Source organism: Magnolia sinica, chromosome 15 (assembly GCF_029962835.1).
Source record: "Magnolia sinica isolate HGM2019 chromosome 15, MsV1, whole genome shotgun sequence".
Taxonomy (NCBI): Eukaryota; Viridiplantae; Streptophyta; class Magnoliopsida; order Magnoliales; family Magnoliaceae; genus Magnolia; species Magnolia sinica.
The window spans coordinates 6,464,607-6,478,949 of record NC_080587.1 but is presented as its reverse complement, the minus strand read 5'-3'; the positions used below and the strand labels follow the sequence as shown (position 1 = coordinate 6,478,949).

Here is a 14,343-nt window from a genome sequence, read left to right as displayed (position 1 = left end):
ATGTCCTCACTGTTCTTTACATTGCGGACTGTTGGTTGTATGTCCTTTTTTTTTTTTTTTTGGATGACTGATTTCATCCGATAAGGGAGATATTAGGCCCTGGTCCATCCTCCTTTCTGAGTATGCTAGCTATTGTTTAGTGCTGAAGGTGTGTTTGGATGTTCAATGAACTGAACTACAATTCATTTGTCATCATTTTAATTCCTAGTGACAACCAAACCCCTAATTGCATGTAGGACTGAGACATTAGTAATTCCAATTCAGGTTGCTACTCTGTCTGTGCTCATTTACTCATTAATAAATGCTGTTCTTGCTATTCAATTCGATTGAACATGCAAACAAATCTTAATAATCTCATCTAGGAACTGAAGAATCTTATTGAAGCCGCCTATCTGCATTCACTTGAGCAAAACGCTGCCTACGTATGTGTGTGGGCACACATTATGAGCAGAGCAGCATGATTTGTAGGTCAGCAGACATTAACAGTGGACCCACATATGGACATCCCAGTTCTTGATTATTGCACCATGTAGGTGCATTTGGAGGATTATTGGTTTGGAAACAGCCTGTCTGCAAGTACTTCCTCTCTTTTCATCTCTGTTTCTGAACTTTTAGAAGTATGCTAAGAAAGTAGACTTTGGCAAGCACTGTTTAGGTCATTCCTTGTGTTGTCTGATGAACATACTTGGAAGACCATCTCATCATCTGCAAAGTAATTGATTTCCAGTCTTCTGACCATCGATCCTCACAGAAGACCCACTGCACAAGAGGTATATAGCATGACCATTAGTCCATTCTACTTATGCTCAAATCTAAAAACACATCGATCATACATGTTGGCCATCTCTAGGTATTATAAGCTGCTGGTAATGTGGGCCCAGACAGATATTAGGATCAATCAATGGGGATGATTTTTTCCAGTGCCTCTGACCCACCATGGAGCCCCCACATGAGAACAAATATGTTCACCAAAAGGTGGCCCACATATAATGTTGATTGGGATGAGCAAATGCTGGTTCAAACATTTGTGTATTTCCTGTTTAAGTATCGGCATTCTCATGAATTTCTCATCCAAAACTAGATAAAGTCATTGAAAAACTCACTGAGTTGACTTGATCAAGACCTGGGTTGAGTTAGGGGAGGTAAATTAAATTTTCTTTGTAGGAAAAAAAAAAAAACCCAGAAAATCTCAATTGAGTACTCAGCAACCCAAAAACCAGCGTAAATGACAAGCCTTTGAAATTAAAAAAGGCAACCAAGTAGAGTTTCGAGTCAACTAGTACACAAGCCTTCTGAGTTTTCAAACCTTATTCCCACACATTATATAATATACAGTGTTATTAATTATTATAGTATAAAATTTGTCCTGTAAACAGCTTCTACTGCATCCATGGGTGATCGGTGACTCGGCAAAGGAGGACCTAATGGACTCAGAGGTTGTTCCACGGCTGCAAAGTTTCAATGCACGGTGCAAATTCCGTGCTGCAGCAATAGCGAGCGTGTTGAGTAGCACGGTTTTCTTTGTTAGACAGGCCACATGCCTTGTATAGCCGATTCTATAGATAGACGATGTATCACCACTCAACTCCTGAAATTTCTAACATCAGCCCTAGATTGCTACACGCTTTTGCTGATCGGTGCGCAAAACAGATGGATGGACTTGATCACCACATGCATGTTGTGTACCAGCGTAGGGGGCTTGTAAGTTACTACCCTTCATAAAGATGCATCGGGTAAATTGTATGGCCGTGTTTGTTTGACACCTAAAAATGAGTTATCTCATTTCTGTTAACAGTAATTATGTATTAGAGATATTGATATCTAATGCATAGTTACTATTAACATGAAGTAATTATGTATCAGAGAACAAGATCTCTAAATTCTAATGCATAATTACTGATAATTAAAATGAAATGAACTAATTTTTAGTCGTCTACCAAATAAGGCCCCAGGTTCTACAAACATATGCCTGTAAATGGAACAAATGTTCTGTTTGGGTGTGATTAATCTGGGAAGAGGTTTCATAAAAATAAAAAAATAAAATGATCAATGCGTGTGATTAATCTGGGAAAAAGTTATTTGTAATATATAAGTCTGATGTGGAGGGAATGGGCCCACCAAAATTGGCATTGAGACTTAACCTGGGATCCGCTAAATTCTTGAGACCTGTAATCTGGCATCGGCCCACTAAACTTGTTATTCTTGTTGGAGCTATTTGGCATCGGCAAATTTCAAAGTACAAGTATGAAAAAAAATGTTAAACAGAGAGATCCACAATAAATAAATAAATAAAAGTAAATACAATGGCCAATCAATTACTTAACATAAACATAGCTCATGAAACTCATATGATTACTTGTAACAACCATAACAGTCAGACTACATATATTTTTTACATGCATTCTAAAATAAATACAATCTCTCTTTCTTCCTCTGCTTAAACATCCATTTATACTTTACCCTTCTAAACTCAACACAAGGATAGAATTACAAACAGCTAGTAAAGTGACCGTTGCTTCCTGAAACCTACTCGTGAAGCATAACAGCTGATAAACTTGCAAGCAACGAAGAACATCCATGCTCGATCTGAAGAATCCCTTTTGAACATGGGATTGCCTGACATTGACATAGAATTTGAGAGGCCTATTGCTTCATTTTCGATTTGGAGCCTGCCATTATGTCAGAGGGTCTACTGCTTGATTGGGCCTGCATGGCTCATGGGTGGATCATCTGGTATGTCAATCTTATAAGCCTATGGCCACAGGGAACCGTATAAATATCACATCAATTGGACAATCCTATCCATCTGAGTAAGAGCCTTCAAGCAAATGAGTGATGACAAAAATCAGCCATTTTTGTACAAACTGTATAAATATCCCATTTAACAGAGAAAATTGGGCAGCTAGGATTCTCCTATCCGCATGTTTTTTGTACAATCACCCACAAAAAGTTGGTGTGTGTGGATGCTGGTCTTCATAATCTGACTATGCAACAGAAATCAGGTAGCACAGATTCTCCATCTTCTGTACAATCACCCAGAATGGTAGGGGCGAGCAGATGGGTGGTGGTCTTGATCATTTATCCATGCAGTCTTGTGGGCCACATCCATGAATGGACTAAGCCACAGAGCCTCAATTGCAAAGTTGACAACCTTTTCTCTTGCATCCTCCTTTCCCTCAGATACTTGAACATGGAAGGGATGAAAGGTACCAGGTCTGGCTTCTCTAATCCAAGCAGTTGTATTGGATGGAACTTTTGTCCAATCCGTTCATAGAATGGTATTTGTTAGAAGCTGCAAAATTGTAGCCAGGTTATCGATGGGAAGATTGGAGATCAAGATTCGACCTGTATCTGAAAATTCAAGTATGCAGCATCTCTGCAACATAACAGTAACTTTGGATTAAATATTTTACCCCAAACCATGAATGAATTAATCATTATTCATGTAAATTAAGAAAACCATGCATGTACCATTGAGCCATCGAAAAGTTGAGATCTTCACTAGCTCCCATATATTGCCATGATTAGTTAACTGCCAACGGTGATGTCTCTGTGGATGTTGCTAAACATTTCAGAACTATTTCTGCTAATATTTCCGTTTGAGGTACTTTAAAATGAAAACCAATAGATCCAGTAGCCTTGATGGGAAGGAATGATGTATAGCTTTGTATAAATAGTGTTCTCCATTTTGAATATGGAGAATCTAATACAAGGAGATGCAAAGGCTCACAAATATATTATCATCATAATCTTTTTAGCCTTTGTTCCAGTGTGAGCTATAGCATACAGATCTTGAAAACAAAGAAAGCAGAATTACCTAGTGTTCTCGATGTGAATGAAGAGATTTCATCAGAGATTCACCCATTACTCTGAATTGGGCTGCACTATTGACATTTCCTGAGATGGTTCAACAGCTGCCAAATAAATAAATAAAATAAAAATGTAATACTCTGCAAAGTTCCATTATTCTGTTCTCATGCAAAGTTGACAAGGGATGGTCAGTAAAAAACACTTCATGCTCACACAAACATGTAGGCTACAAGTGTTTGCTTGTATGCATGAAATATAAACACAAACAATGCAACAATTTGAAAGTCCAAGAAACTATAGCTATACACAAAACTCCACCTCAATCTATACTTCTCATCTGTGACCATTTCTTGCAAAAGCTGTAACCGATTTCGCAAATCCTGCACATCAATAATGCTATAACTGTTAACTGAGCTTCTAGAGAATGTTATGTTTACAATACATTGGTAGATACATTCTTATCAACACACCCCAGTTCTTTGGCTGTTGTGTAGATATTACATTAATAAAGTAAACATAGGACTGAAAATATTAGCAAGTGGATAGAAATTTTACATTTGAAGAAGTTAGTCCCTGTGGATACATTTCTACAGAGGACAAATATAGTTTGATCAGTCCACTAATATGGTGAATTAGTGGTCCACTCATGTACCACTGGTTATCATCTTATCGATCTTTTAAGCATCCATTTTCTCAATAGAAGTGTGGCTCACCTAATGAATGGACAAAACTGCATCCATTTTCTCAATAGAAGTGTGGCTCACTTGATGAATGGACAAAACTGATAGTAGGTGAAGACACATTCATCATGACACCAGTGTTCAAGGGCTTGGATCACCAACATGTGTTTCAAGTCTTACATTAATGTTGTGATCCTGCCTTCTGAATGATTTCTGCAGAATTGCCAATTAAGAGATCCACACAACCACGACATTAGGCAAGGAATCATGAGAGAATATAAGAAGCAACGGGACTATATAAAACACACCAACACATGTATACTCCTGATGGTTAACAAAGCACAATCTAGATCTTATTTTCAGAATTTCGTCATTCCTGTTGCAAGTAAGTGAAAAGAAATCAATATTCATGAATGCGTTTCATTGGACAAATAAATGATAAGCGATTATGTTGCTTGGACTACTCAAATCACTGAAAGAAGACATGCCTAAAAGAGTAAAAGGAGTAGAGCATTCCATTAAAACAAAAATTACACATTTTAAACAATCCAAGATTTAAACATTTTAAGCAGATATGTATACCTATTTTGGACATGGAGAACAGTGTTTTTTTTTGTTTTTTTGACAAGGAAATAAGTAGAAACAAGGTCCTGGAAAACCCATCACTCCCACATGTCTGTACAGATGTATTATGACATATGAGAGCTGTTTTATTAGAAATACCTCATATAAGGTCAGTTTTGAACCAAGAATAGATATCCTAATAAAAACACAAGCTGATAGACATCCACCGTTATCGCGATGTCGGCATGCATATAGTGTGTGTGTGTGTGGAGGAGAGCGTGATATTTCATCAATAAACATTTTACCAAAAAGTAAAGAAACTTCTCAGCTGTGGCATTTAATAATCGGTGTCAATAAGAGTATGTTTTTAAAACAAATATTTTCTCTTGGTTCCATACACCATATACATAAGAAACAGGAACACGTATTCTAGTAGCTAAACTATGACCTATACAAAATGTATATAAATGCTGCCAGAAGTAAGAAGAAAATAGAACATCAACATGTGTCAGACATGGGTGTCAAATAATGCAGGTTTCTAGAATATAAAAACATATAGATTTTGAAAATAATCAAAATGAAAGGAAACCATGAAAACTACTGAAGTATGGGTAGATAGATGATTGGTAGATACTAAAACTTCAATATGAAAAAAGAAGAAGAAAAGTTTCCCTATAACTAGTCAAGATCTTGAAGGATCCTTTCATAGTGGGGCCCAATAAACAAATGGTTTTGGGTGCAGCTCGACGCTCGCAACATTGTCATAGCAATGTAAGAAGCATTAATTAGATTCAACTTTTTATGTAGAAATAAGCTTTCTTACTTGTTCATAGATGCTTCTATCCTTAGTGTTGGCATTCACCAGCTATTGTTGCTTCTTATCTTAGGAATTCTATGTGTCCAGTTCCTGCATGATGATATATCAACACTGGAACAACTTGGTGAGTCAGTTAAATATTAGATACATATGAGAGAACTTACATATGTCATTAAAAAATGCAACTCAAAGGGAAGTTCCTGGCATTAATGCTCCAATTGCAACCAAGCATGGAATATGAGAATATGAGAAAAAGATGAAGAGAGAATGCAATCGTTACCCAATGCAACTCAAGAGAGTTTTCTTCAATGTAGAAAGATCTTTATATGGTCATTTTCCATCGTGGGGACGCTGGCTGTCCACAGTCAATCATTGCTTCCCTCTTTTGGCCCATTCCTTTAATATTAGAACAGAGAGATGGATGCCTGATGTAGCTCACAAACATCATGTCATAGTTTTTGCCTATCATCAGCTGCATATACAATGCCCCATAATTCATCAGTCAAATTCAACCAAAACACATTTTGGGAAACTAACCTCATAATAAAGAAAAATACATGAAAAGAATGCCAATTTTTGTCATAGACATCTTAGACGTGAATTAGAAAAGACAAGGAGAAGCATGATTGTACCACGGGTGCTAGTGTGCTTCTTGCACTCAAAACCGGGGAACCTAGTCCTTTTTTTCTCTTTTTTTTTTTTCTTTTTTTTCTTTGGCATAAATATAACAAAGGAGTGATCAACTTCTTGTTGTTTTTTTTTAGTTTACAGGAAAAATGTTCTCTGCTGAGTTCCATGCATGTTTCCTTTCCCATATTCTGATGTAAGGCTTGCTCAGCTTGATATAGAAACACCTAGCAAACATGTATCTGTATTATGTTTCATAAACAGCCCATACAATGAACACAATTACACAAACACTGCTATAGGTGCACAAGAAGCAGAGCATGACAGGTGAAGGCACACTATGCTAATGCTCAAGCCCAAAAATCATACTAGTCTACTCAATAGGTGGGCTACACTTGTATGAGAAAAAAATGGACCAATTGAAAAAATGACCAATGGTCCATATTCAATGTACATGCACGTCTTATCCGATGAGTCAACCAGCATAATGTTTGTGTTAGGTCTTGATGATAGTGTTCCCTACCAGATGAATGCCCGGGTCTATAACATATACTGTAAGTTGGCAGGCGAGCTACGACCAACCTAGATCCACCACACATGAGCAAGTCCACTTAGAATTCCTTGTATTATCAACTTTTGATATTTTGCAAATGATAACTGACCAAGAAGTTAACTGCATAAACGAGGAAAAAAATATGAAATAATAAGACATTTAACCTTATTTAAGAGAAGTTATGGCTCCATCAAAAAATACAACAAAATAGTGTCGACATATCTATGAAAATATTTTACTTGTGAAAGAAAAAGGAATTTTAGGAGCAGACTGAAACCTTTCGCATTGTTCATTTTGCCTTTACTGTTATGAGTGGGAGGAGAGGAAAGCTTCATGGAAGAATGATGCAGCTCACTCACATTTATGGACTGTCATGTAGATCAACACTAGTTCAGGGGTCCATCCTGATCATCCATTCCTTTCCCCTCCCTTAAGCTGCATGCCCGGTTTATAGCTTGGTTCTTTCTTTAACAAAATTCAAGCTATCTTGCAAAAGAAATAAGAATATATCAGTTGGGATGAGAGACAATTAGATGAATGGGGCAGAGGGCTTGACAAAGGGTAAGATCGTGTTATCATGTTGGAAATATTTATTAGACATGTACCATCATAACCAAAGTCAGATAATGCTAACGACCAGCTCTCCTCTCCGAAATTCAAAGTATTATAGTAGATATGTTAAATGATAATTCATAATTCATGCAACACTATGGCTAAAAAATGTAACAAGTTGTGAAGAAGAAAGTATAAAGATGTCAGCCAACCATGAAACCTCTGTTAACAAACAACAAAAACCATGCATGTATTTGTGACTAGGTTTTTTTTTTTTTTTTTTTTGTCCATTTTAATTGTGCATTAGATATCCACCAACCAGCCACTTAGGAAATCAGACATCAGTTCCATATAGCTTATGGTTTATCACACATCTAAAGTAGGGCATACAGTTTGGATGGTTTGATTTTGAGTCATGCATGCATAAGAACCATCACACACATGCTATAGTATGACCATTTTTCTCACAAAACAAACCCAAGTGACAAATAGCATCTACATTTGGAAGCATAGTTCTAAAACTCACTAACTTGAAAAAAAACTGGGCCTATTGACTTGGCAAGATATTGAACTGGGTCAACAGGAACTCAGTTCTAGAAGTGGCTTGGTTCCAACTCAGAGAAACCCATCGAGTCAATCTGCTGACTCAGCTGACTCAACATGACTCATGGTGACTCAAACAGAGTCACTTACTTTGTTAAAAGGTTTATATATATATGTGTGTGTGTGTGTAGAAGAGCTGGTGAGAATTAGTCACTTGCCCTCCCTTAACCCTCATCCTATTCAGTATCTTACTGTTTGTTTTCCTATTTTATGTTGCTTATATACTATATGTAAATATTTTTTTACTACCAATCTTGATTTTTTATTTTATAATTATTAAATATTGAGTCAAGTTTGGTCCGAGTCCTCATGTCAACCTGAACTGATTGAGCATCAAGTCGAGTCAAGTTTTTGGGATTTTAAACTATATTTTGAACAAGACATCCATTCTGCCATCCAAATGAAAATCCCTTTTGTGGAATCCCCTGAGTTCTTGAAACCTGTTCTTTGGCAATGGCCCATTGAACTTAGTATTCCTGTCCCAGCTGTTTGGCATTGTAAAATTTTGAGTATGAACAAGAAAGTAAATGGAGCAATACCCAACCAAACAGTAAAATACAATGGCAGATCAATTCCTTGAACATAAGTATAGCACATAAAACCCATTTGATTAAAAGTAACTAGTATAACAGTTAATATCTCAGACTTGAATAGCTACTTAATATGTATTCTAAAATAAATACAACAGATGACATGTAGATGGGCTCCCTGGCACACACACTTAGCAAACCTCTAAATAAGAACTCAGGTAATGCGGACGGGTATTTTGGTTCTATTGATTTACATTGATTGTAGGGAGTAATGATAAGAGGTTAGTTAATCCCATGCGTACAGCCAAGCACATCTATGTGCAAAGACATGTGCAAATCCAGAGCATGTATTAGACATCCAGGCCTTCCATCATGTGATCCCCACCAAGTTAATGCCCTAGCCCAAAAGCCATGCCAGTCTATACATCAGGATGTTTTAGCCCTCTGTTTGTTTTACATTATGGCCCACCCGAGTGGACCAGATTGATTATTTGGCCAGAAGATAAAATAGCATCCCCCACTTCCTGGAAAGCTTGAATATTACATATATGCCATGTTAGCTTGTGTGCTTGCTTGTGGATCCATAGGGCCCCACAAGCATGTTGCCTTCGTCGCAAAAATACAAAACAGGATATATTGTATACAGAGGTTCACTATTCCACATGCATGTAGACCCCTCCTCATATTGATGCCATTGCATGTTCCAATATGAAAAATGCATGTGAGATCTGAGCTTACAATCAAATAGATTGCCACAAGGGCACCATATTCTAGGAGCCCAAACTATGTGATTGAATAAATCCTCCTTTATCTCATGCAGGTCTAGGCCTCCTCCTTCCCCTTCCCCTTTTGGTCCAAAAATCCGGGCTTTCACTCAGTTTAGCTAAGGGCATGAAAAATGGATAACTATATAACATGATTCAACACTACATAATAGTTTTTTTTTTTTTCAATCACAAAAACCAAAAACATCAAAGTAGGTCTAAATGATTTTAAACCTCTATCTGTCATTCCATCCCTTGTTTTGTATACCATGGCCCACATTAGATGATTTAAGACGTGTGGGTCATCTAATGGAGAGCTTGATCTTGTACATGTGCCATATTTGCAAGTGCAATGGCATATCCAAAAGCATAGTTATAAACACGAGCAGGTTATTGAACCTCATGATAGCAAAATCAAGGTTATTGAACCTCATGATAGCAAAATCAATTCAATAATTTACTTGTTTTAAATGCCATGGTGTGTTTTGATTATTTAAAACTTAGTTTTTAACATTCAGTTTAAGCTGTGAAAATGGTTATGTATATATCACATGATTCAATGCTAGAATTTTTATTTTTATTTTTTAATCACAAAAACCAATAAAATAATCATTTAAAAAAATTCCAATGAATAAAAAAAAAATCATTTTTGTCTATGTATTTCAATTTTTAAATATCAATGAAATCCTATTAGACAATAGAAAAGCAGGAAAGAAACAAAATCCATCAAGACATTGCATAGGAATCCCCAATACAAAGAGAAGATAACAAAATATCTATGGACCCCTTTGCAAGAGTCACCAATACAATTAAACCAACTACTGGGAATAGACACATGAAATTTCCAAGATGCAAGATCACAACCTTAACTCATTCAAAATAGAGTTCGGCTTCAAGCAAGAATGCTCTTTCCAAAGGCCAAGAAAATCTCACATCATTTGTAATAGCCAAGAATCCCTCCTTCAATAACCACTTTCATCCTTAAACATATCTCTAATCCTGAACGGCCCTACCGAAAAAAAAAAAATCTGTCCGTATTAATGAACCATCATATAACAATTTAAGAAATCATCCTCAGAACTGATTACCCGCAAGCAAATTACCACAACTTATGGTGTTGTATCTTGTTGACATAGTACATTCCAGCTGTGTATAATTGACACCAGTACTATGAAAATGGTAGGCATAACCATGAAGATTACCTGGCATAGAAATCAGGGTGGTCTACTCATTAGATGGGCCACAGCATTGGAATGCACACCTAGTGATCTGATCAGCCTGATTTTTGAGAAGGAAGGCCTTAGTTTTTCATAGTACTAATATCCTACACAATGGCAGTAAAGATGTTATAGTACAAGAACTAGTCCCGTTATTGCTGGTAGGTGATCGATTCTCAATCATCTTCCCCACACTATTCAATACGATGCTTGTGTCAGAGAACGCAACAAGCATTCAAACATGTCTAAGAAACACATCAGCAAAAAGAAAGATCAGGTTAAAAATAAAGAAAAAAGAGTAGAAAATTTGATTATTAATCCAGTGACAGTTTAGCACCAAATGAGATTTGCTATCAAGGCTTGCCCATTGTTCACTCCCCAAGTATAGGGTTGTGATGTAGTAATAAACTCGGTTAAGACCGAGGTCGAATCCACAGGGACTGAAACTTATACGTGATCTGGAACTCACTAGATCTAGAACTAGCAAAAGATGTGATCTAAACCAAATAGAATTTAAGGAATAATTATGGAATAATTATCTACTAACTTAAGGAATTCAAAGGAAGGAAACTAGGGATTCAGAGGATCCACTTGTAGGGATTAGGGAGATCTTATGCCTGCATCAAGATTTATTGAATTTAAACTGAACTTTACTTCAGATGAAAGGTATAAGAATTAGAATGGATTCCATCATCTAACCATGCCCAGGAGACAAAGAAAACAACAGGATAAAACTAATTATCAACCAATCAACAATGCATGAAAGTTAGGAAGGGTACCGTCATCCGACCATGCCCATGAGACGATGGTGAACAATAGGGCTTCCTGACGTCATGAACATAAAAGGAGAAAGAAATACCCAAAGCCATTGCAAACCCATTGTAATTTCAGTCACAACAGACCATTAAAGACTAAGAAAAATATTCCTTTAATAATCAACTAAAATCATATTCAGTTTATGAATTTTAAATTACAGGCACAAAATATAATCTCCCATTTCGCTACAGGCTTCACCTCTTAGCCCTAACTAAGAGGTTTAGCCACACATGAATGGGCTGAACAAATCAAATAAAAATAAAAAGAGAAAGAAAAGAACAAGAAGTAAAGAAAACAAAACCAGCCAAGCTCCTGGCAAACTCCACTGGTCCCAAACCTCCCTTCACGTTTCAGCCACTGTTGCTCACGTCCTCTCCTGCGTGCTCCACGGCTCCTTCCCTCCCTCCAAAAGCTCCCCTTTCGTTGTCTCTTATAGCCAGCCTCAGTCGGCTGAGTGTTGGTTCGAGATTACGCACTCCCCTGCATAAAATTTATTTACGCAAAGAGACTTCCACAGCAGCAGTTTTGCGAAACCTTGGGTTGCGATTGATCCGATTTTAGTCGGATATCATGGGATTTTCCACCATCAAGACCTTTTAGATTGTTGGCCATTTGATGTCTGGTGGCCCACCAGACAAATCATTCTTAAACTGTTGATTGGACAGTCCTGTTTGATTGGACGATTTGTGAAAGTGCCTCCCAGGTGTTGCGGCTGTCTTGCGTGAGAAATCAGCAGACTCCAAATTTTCTACTTGCGTGCATGGATTTGGAAAAACTCCTCTTGTACGGTCGGTTCAATCTTCTGGAGTGACTGGACGGTCCGGATTGACCATGTGATCAAAGGTAGTGGCCCACTAGATGTCAACCGCAACTCTCTATTCGCGTTCTCAGTGGCAGAAAAATCGAAATTTGATTCCTGTGTTGCCATGCACGTTTAGTGCAAAAAGTGTACTATGTACACTGTATGATGATTATGAGAAATCCACACCATCCATCTTGTTCCCCATTTCATTTGATCCGTCTCAGCTCGCAATTCCACCTTGCAACACAAACATGATTAAAATGGGCTATTCAACGGTACCATGTTTATAAATCCAGGCAATAACTGGGTCTGATATGCAATATTCGACCCTCAACACCCATTCACCCCATGATGTGATGATCCAAACCATACATCTAGAAGGTCCCATAATATATGTCCGCCCCCATGAGATAAATCTAACTGATCTGACATCTTCAAGTTCAAATAACATGTAGACCATTGTTTCAAGCTGCTTTTAGATAAGTAAGACTTTCTATGTATGTACCATCTTCAGTTGGAACTTCTGGATGAACAATTTGAATCATCACATGGTGGGTCAGAAGGAGAGAGAGCCCTGTTAGCAAACCTAAAATTATGTAAAGATGACGTTCCATTGCGAATATGTACTTCCAAAACTCAGTGTCATCCACACACCAGTTGCGCCACTTTTGTAACAAAAAATTGGAGAGTTTGCAAAGAAAATAACTATTAATTCACATTCCACATATGCTTGTCACCTACCTAATAAGCAGACCGGCCTGATTTTTGGTTCAACAACCAGCTTTTTTGCTCAGTCTCACACAAGTGTACCACATTGGCATGTTTGCTGCTAGGCTCCTTATTCATTTGCAGGAGTTCCATTCCCATTCCACAATGAAATGATGGTGTTTAAATGATCTGTTTGCCAAACGCATCGGTTAACCACAAAAGGCAATCCAGGAACCATACGTTGCATCTACCAAAAAAATTCAGGTAGTTGACAATGCTAAGACAGAATTTGCATAATGGACAAATAGTTCCATGGAATTTACTTCATTATAGGGTATGTACAATCATGGTAAGTGCATTATTTGATAATAACATCCTTCATTGTATGATTTTTGACCATGTAATTCTTGTCATTCCAACAATCTGATCATTGTAATGTCCATAAAAGGATGATTGGCCTGCCTGTTTGGATTGGTGGAAACCAAAAAATAACTGTGGAAAGGAAAGAGTTTTCTGCTAATGTGATGTTTTCCGTCTGTTGCGCCAATAAAGTTACATGTGAGAAGCTATTTTCTTCTCTACAGTTTTCCTAGAAAAGAGTGTTTTCATTTTCTTCCAAAGACCTTGATTATCCACATTTCCACACTTTTTGAGAGGCAAATATCACTTTTTGATCAGTGATCATTCCACATTTCCATTAGGCGGCGTTCAGATCGTAAGTTACTTGAGATAAGCTACTCATGCATCAAGTAGCTTATCTTAGTTTCTACTAATTAAGCAGATAAGCATGTTTGGTTAATAACATATTCATCATCTTCTCCTTTCTTTCATCTCTCCCGATGCGTCTCTTTAGTAACTATGAAAAGTAGAAAAGGTAAAAAAGTTAACTGAAGTGATGTGATTTTAAATAACAAAAAGTCACCCATCTAATTATAAACCAAACTTATCTGAAATAAGTTAATTAACTACTGTTGTAAGTAGAAAAAGTAACTTATTTGGTGGTATCCAAACGGGCCGTTAAAATCATGGAAAGTAACATAGACAACCTTTTTAGGATTCTTTTCCATGGATTTCCCCATCCATTATTTTCCTCGGATGTGGAATTTTCCTTTCAATTCTACTCTTTAGACTCCGTCAATTCAAACAAGCCTAAAATATTGTTAGATTAAATAATGTAACAAAAATACTATAAACAGCATGATTTTTCACATTTAAAATTTTATTTCTATCAGAGCTAGGCCTTAGTGACTTAATTTCACTCCAACATATATTTAAAATTAATGATCTTAAAGTTAATTAC

The 14,343-nt window shown here is 37.0% G+C and overlaps 2 long non-coding RNA genes across 8 annotated transcripts; both read right to left on the bottom strand.

Moving 5' to 3' along the window:
- Positions 1–2,333: 2,333 nt before the first annotated feature.
- Positions 2,334–3,572, bottom strand: LOC131227197 (uncharacterized). Its single transcript, XR_009162097.1, has 2 exons — positions 3,472–3,572; positions 2,334–3,376 (listed from the first exon to the last, which is right to left on the bottom strand). It is a non-coding gene; the product is annotated as an uncharacterized LOC131227197 (long non-coding RNA).
- A 240-nt stretch (positions 3,573–3,812) lies between these two features.
- Positions 3,813–7,458, bottom strand: LOC131227404 (uncharacterized). 7 transcript variants are annotated; one of them, XR_009162243.1, is made up of 7 exons: positions 7,291–7,458; positions 7,022–7,171; positions 6,152–6,343; positions 5,878–5,982; positions 4,799–4,866; positions 4,129–4,190; positions 3,813–3,914 (listed from the first exon to the last, which is right to left on the bottom strand). It is a non-coding gene; the product is annotated as an uncharacterized LOC131227404 (long non-coding RNA). The 7 variants fall into 7 exon arrangements; XR_009162245.1 differs by having other exon boundaries at positions 3,818–3,897; XR_009162239.1 differs by lacking the exon at positions 4,799–4,866.
- Positions 7,459–14,343: the final 6,885 nt, after the last annotated feature.